We start from the raw sequence: 7163 nt of genomic DNA on the forward strand, positions 1-7163 counted from the left end.
TTTGGGTGCTGTTTGGTAATGTGGTTATATCCGAGCTTAATCAAGCCACAATTTTTATGTGTTTGATTATGCAAAAAATAGGTTTATTTTGGTAGGATCCACAACAATTATGGCTGCACATGTAGCTGATAAAAATTCAAAAAATTATGCTTTTTAACAGCAGCTAACCTCATTTTTCTAGATCCACCAATAAGCTAAGAGAAAAACAAAGCCGGCTTAATGATTCATCTTTAATTAGTCTCTGGAATTGCAAATTTTATATGACTGTAGCTTGTCTTCCCCATGGTTGTTAAAAACGAGTTTTAACTTGTAAAATTATATGATTTTACGAGTTAAAAGGCGTAAAACGTGTAAAATCGGGTTTAAAACTGGAAAACCAGTAAAATCAATCAAACCTTGTCAAACTCGCATAAAATCGGGTGAACTCGTAATAACCATGAAAACGGGTCTAATTTCACGATTTCTACTGAAATGAAAAAACAAGTGCCCTTTTCTGCTTTACCCGCTTTCCCCTTTCCCCTTTCCCTAAATCACCAGCGACCAAGCAAATTAAGAAACCAGCAGCGCCTTTAAATCTAATTGTCTCCACTCACCAGAACGTTCTTGGCGAGAAGAAGATAAAAATTTATTACCAAGCTTTTTTTTTTCTATCTGGTTTTTAATAATTGCTTGCTATCAAGTCACGGGTTTTTCATTTTGTCATGTTCTGTGTTTTATTTAATGGTGGTTTATTCATCTGATGGGGTCTTCAATTATTCAATATTTTATTCTGTTTTTATGTTTTGTTTGCGGCTTGTCTGGTGTGTTGCGGGAGTTATTATGTTCCCATCTGTGTTCTACATATATTCTTATGATATCATCCAAAACGGGCTTGGTAGATGCAGACCATCAATTTGATTAAGAGCATGTTTGTTTGCAGGAAAGTGAATTCCTGGAATTCACTTTCCTGCTTTTCCCATGTTTGGTAACATTTGGAAAAGGAGTCAACGGAATTTAAATTCCGGTCAAAGTTAAAAAAACAACACTGTGGAAGGAAAGTGTTTTCCTTCTGTTAAAGAAAGGAAAACACTTTCTTTTTTTTTTTCTCCGTTCATTTGCTCAAATACTACTGTCTCTCTTTCTCTTTTATTTCATCAAAATCAATTGGAATTGGAAGTTGAGTAGGAGAGCATTTTTCTGGAGCAAATGAGATTACTGTGACATAGAGGCAGAAAAGAAAATTAATCAAGCAACCCACATATTTTTTCTTCATCAATCACGGAGAGACAAAAACCGGTGGGGGGGGGGGGATTACTGTGACATAGAGGCAAAACAAAAAATTAATCAAGCAACCCACATATTTTTTCTTCATCAATCACAGAGAGACAAAACCGATGGGGGGGAGATTACTGTGACAGAGATGCAAAACAGAAAATTAATCAAGCAACCCATAAACAACACATTTTTTCTTCATCAATCACAGAGAGACAAAACCGGTGGGGGGGGGAGATTACTGTGACAGAGAGGCAAAACAGGGGGCACCATTTTTTGTGAACAGAGGGGGGGCGCCATTTTTGTGAGCAGAGATATGCCAAAACGGGGGGGGGGGGGGGGAGGATTTCTGTGAACTTTACTGTGAAGCAGCCCCTCCCTGTCCCCGATATCCTTAGCAACGATACCATAGCAAGTAGCCGGGGGAGAGATGGAGGTGAAACCGAGAGTGAGAGGGAACAGGGGAATGAGAGACCGAGAGGGTGAGGGAACATGGGAATTGGGGAACCCGAGAGGGTGAGGGAAATGATAACAGAGGAATTGGGGGAACCGAGAGAGGGGAATGAGAACTGACCCGAGAGGGAGAGGGGAATGGGGAGAGGGGAACTGAACCGAGAGAGGGAGGAGAGAGGAATGGGAACATTGCATTTCGGTAATGTTACTGGGGAATAATAAAGAGGGGAAATGGGGAATGGAAATGGGGAATTAATTATATAAGAGTGGAAATGGGATGTGAATTATAACAGAACCCTCTAATAAACATAAATTTGTGTTTTATTTTTCTTTGATTAATTTATGATTAGTGTTTGATTATATTTGTTATATATGGATAAATTTGTGGGACTATACCGGTAATTATATGGATTTCATTGCGTAATGTCTATTGATCGTTGTGAACCAACACTGCTACAGGCCTGCTTGCTAAGATAGTTTGACTATGTTTAAAAATTTAGGTTCAGACTATATTTGTTATTTAACGAGTATGTTTACTTGTTTAATTCGGTCTAGCATGTTTATGTTTGTAATTTGAACTAATATGTATGTATATGACATCGAAACTTAATATTTATGCATGCCTATGTTTGATGTTAGATATTTATATTTATATTTTGATGTTTATTTGATATATATTAAAGGGATATCAAAGAAGATAATTGCCTTTACCCGTACAAAAAAAAAATATTTATCCAAAAAACCCATAAAAATATTTTTGTATGTATTTATCTTTTAAAAAATTCTTTATACAAAAAAAAAACCCAAATAATAAAAACAATTCATCATTATACTTTTTAGATTTCATTTTTTTTTATTGTAAGTGATTAAATATTTTATATATATTAGATAAACTTGAAAAAAAATTAATTCATTAATAAATTATTTTCCAGTTCATTTTCCATAACACAACCAAACACTGGAAAGTGTTTTCCAGTTCATTATTCATAACACTACCAAACATCGGAAAATACTTTCTCGGAATTCACTTTCCAGGAATTCACTTTCCCCGGAATTCACTTTCTAAAAGGAAACTATTTTTCTGTAAACAAACGGAGCCTAAAAGTGAAAAATTGAGGTCAATGAATTTGATGAAATTGCTCGCACTTCGGTAGGGTGTAAGTAGAAGGCTAGGAAGGTAAAGGAAGCTTTGGTCCCTTCTGTCTAATTAAGGAAATGGAAGCTTCAGTTCAAGAAGAAAAAAATCTTTGAAAAAGTTTCCTTGCTTCCTTTATTTTAACCCTAGGATGCATAGCCATTCTCCAAACCAGTTTCTTCCTTTGATTTTTCCATCCCAGCAAATGAACCAAGTTACAGATGTTCCTCCTCCTCCTCTTCTTATTATTATCTTCTACTAAATTAAGTAAAAGGTTGTTTTTAACGGTAAAATGTTTGGGTTTAGAAATTGTACATTTTGGAACTGGCTGTTATGTTTTCCAGATATGTTTAAAATTGTGTTCCACTCATTTGCCATTTCGAAGCCATGTATCCACATGAAATAAACAAAATAAAATGATAATACACAAGTCCTTTGCCATCAGTTTTGTTATGGCTTTTTCTTTTTCTTTTATCTTTTATGCTCTATAAAATGTAATAATGAAAACATGAATCGGATAATAAAGAGAATTTAGCTATTTCACCATCCAATCCTTTCTTATTATTGTCTTGTAGATAAGTGAAGTTATTTTTTGTTGGCAAATTCTATATATTCTTCTCTTTTGCATGATCTTTCATGCTTATTTGATATAACCTTAAGAGTATATAGTAATTTAGTGAAATCATCAGCAAGATGTTGCATGCATTCCCATTTTGGATGATAGCAAATTCTATTTATCTAATCTTGTCCAACACAATCTCGGAGCCCAAGTATTGCATTGTTTAAGTTTTTATTCAAAAATACCTTGGTGTCTAATATCTTAAAGGAAGTGTGCATGTTTTGAGTTCCTATTCTGGTTCGTCTTGATTTCTCTGTGTTGCTTTGCTTCATCTTGCTAGGTAAGAAAGTTTGGCCACCTGCTTTTATCTGACTCGTCTAAAGATTCCCCAGACATTCTAGTTGCTGTATCTTGCCAGGTAAGAAAGTTTTGCGTGAAACTTTCTTACATGAATAATAATCATAATGCAGTGTCTGTTCTGTTTCTTTCATGAATAATAATGGTTTTAAAATCTAGAATATATTTTACTTAATCTTCAATTCAATGCAGAAATGACATTAATAAACTAAAAGCTAGTTTTTGCACAATATAATTGATTAACCAGGTGGCATTAGTTCCTCATCAGTAAATTCAAAGATCATTACAGATCTTAGATGGTGTAGAACCACAACAAAGTATATTTTACTTGTGATTTTATGATTTTAGTTAAAATATTTTATTTGTAATTTTATGATTCTTAGTTAAAATTTTTTAATTATGATTTTACGATTTTACAATTCGAGTTTATATTGTATGTTCCGTGTCGTGTCAAAAAAGCGTTTGTGACAACCTTGGTCTTCCCCAAACATTAGACACAAGTCCGCATATCTTTTTCCTTCTTACAAGAAAACACAGCGTGTTCAAAAGCTTGGAAGATAAAAACTCAAGAAACACGAGAAAGAAGGTGATCTTAGAGGAGGTGAAGAGGAATATTGTTAGTGTTGTGGTGTTTAACTTCTGACGTTTGAATAGATCACTGCTGCATCTCTGTTACATCATCCTGCAATGATCTCTCAAGGAAAGGAGACAACGAGGAAGTTTGAAAGGACATGGCTTGTGCATATCATCGCTGATTGAGAGGTCAACGAAGAATGTGATTAAGCATTATTTGATTTTGATGCATCGTTTCACCAGGAGCATGGATTGGAGAAGAAACTCATGGAACAAATATGAAGCCCCATCTTGCAAGTGTAATTAGTTTATTCTACTTCACAATATATATATATATATATATATATATATATATATATATACTTTAGGTAAAAATATCAAAATAACTCCACAACAAAAATAATGTTGACTTTTTTAGAAAGAGAAAAACGGTTATTTTTAAGAAATTTTTTTTTTTAAATATTTTTATCCAATCTCAATTTCAACTATAGTTCTAACCAAACATATATTTTTCAAAACCAATTTCAACTAAAAATGCTTTTTATAAAATAATTTTTTTTAAAACCACAACAACGACAACTACCACAATACCAAACAGTAAGGCCAATGGCTCATTTGTTTTGCCTAAAATATTTCATACATGAAAAATATTAATTTACTTTTAAAATGTTTTACATATAAAATATTTTTAATGTTTGGCTTAAAATATATTTTCATGTAAAATATTTTACATGTAATATTTTTCAATAGTAATGGTGGTGATTGACATAGTTAGATAATATTGTAATTGAATTACTATTTATAAAATATTTTATAAAACTTCATGAGTTGAGAAATATTTTTTGGTTAATGAACTAAGTTTTCCTGTAAAATATTTTATTTAGATAATATTATAATTGAAGGTTGACTATAAAATATTTTACTTTGACTAGTTTTTCTGTAAAATATTTTATGGGAAACAAACTTTTTGAAGAATATTTTTCAGAAATAAATATAAGAAAATCTAGAAAATATTTTCTTGTATAATATTTTACACAAAACAAACATACAAACATGTGTTTTTCCAACATTCTAATCAAAGAGGGAGTGGAGGGTTGTTAGTGGTTTATTAATATATATTTTTGAATTATATTTTTATTAAAATTATGTTATATAACATGTATTTAAAAGAAATCACATGTTTTTTATTTTTAATGTGAAGCTTACTTGGTACAAAATATACTATTTGGGAAACAATATTAAAAATACATTATTTTTGACAAATAAGCTTTTTATCTTAATTTGTAAGTAAAAATAGATAAAAAAAACCAATCAATTATTTATTAGCAACTTTTTTGTTATTTTTTTATTCCTATATTCTTTTTTGTTTTTGTTTCTTTAACATAAAAAGAACATTTTACTATGTGGTTAGTTGTTGGGTAATCAAAGGATCAACATTGATAATTAATTATTAATAGCTAGGGAGTGTTAGTACAAACTTAATTAGCACTCAATCGTTTCTTGTGCTAAAAAAGTCACAACCTAGTATTATAATTACTATAAAATTTTTATTAGTTTTTAGAATTCTAAAGTAAAAGATTGACTATACTAAAGGAAATATATTATCACCCTAAAATATTCTACTCAAGATACGCTGCATTGTTACTCTTGGCTTTTATTTCTAATAATTTATTATGCATAATCTACCATTGGTCTATCTACATGGGTTATAATGGGTCTACTTCTAAGAGTTAAATGTTGGATGGTTGGTTTAAAGCCTAACCATTCTAAGATCTGGTTTATCTATGTCACTTACGAATATTATATTTTTATAATACTTAGTGAATTGGCATGTTTACACCTTGTTATTCTTGATAATGACATATAACCAATTAGTCTATCAAACCTTGCAAATTATTAACTAATGAGCTTATACTGGGCTTATTGAAGCTCGCCTAGATCTTAGGAAGAGTCCATAAATAATACCTTGTTAAGGTTTATTATTCCTACAATACCTTAATTTCACTCATAATATTTGCTAAATGAATGAAGATTGTATATCACAATTTTACCTAAATGGTGACCATCATGTGTTCATCTACTTAGAATAGTATCTGGTGACATAAAGGTCCTTTATGGACTAAGTTTTGACAAATTACCCTTTTGAGGTTCACTTGTTTTTTAGATATGTTATTTAACAATCACATTCTTATGATTCCAACTTTACTTGTTGCCCCTTATTAATATTTGTACACATCGATGTTATGACTCATGTATGCACACCAAATGAATAACTTTTTGGATTCTTATTAACATGCATGTACGAGAATCATTAAAGAAGCCAATACTTCTAATTTTGTGGTGAATATAGGACTTAGACATTTCAAAGACATTTTTATTTAAAAATTAAAAGGATTAGCTACTTCTTTTAAAATTTAAGGTAACAGTTCATGTTGAGTCCATTTATCCTAAATGCTAATAGTTAATGTCAAAATATATTTTGACGTGATTTTTTTTCTTTATTTTTTAAAAAAAAGTAAGGATGGTTGTTGCTCTTAGTATTCAAAGTAATGACCAATGTTAAGTCCATTTAGCCTAAATACAAAGGGTGAATAGCAAAATGATTTTTAAAACACTTTTTTCTTTTGAAAACACAAGGATGATTTTTCTTTTAGTTTGGAATGTCAGCCCATTTAGGCCTTTTTTATGTGGGTTGAGACCCATTAGGTTTTTTTAAACTAGTTCCAAAACCCAGAAATGCATGTATACTATGTTTCAATTGTTTTTGTTGAAAAGCTGAACAAGACATCATTCATGTATTGGAAAATTCTGAAACATAATGAAATGGGAAGAGAT

This window comes from Populus alba, chromosome 18 (assembly GCF_005239225.2).
Source record: "Populus alba chromosome 18, ASM523922v2, whole genome shotgun sequence".
NCBI lineage: Eukaryota > Viridiplantae > Streptophyta > Magnoliopsida > Malpighiales > Salicaceae > Populus > Populus alba.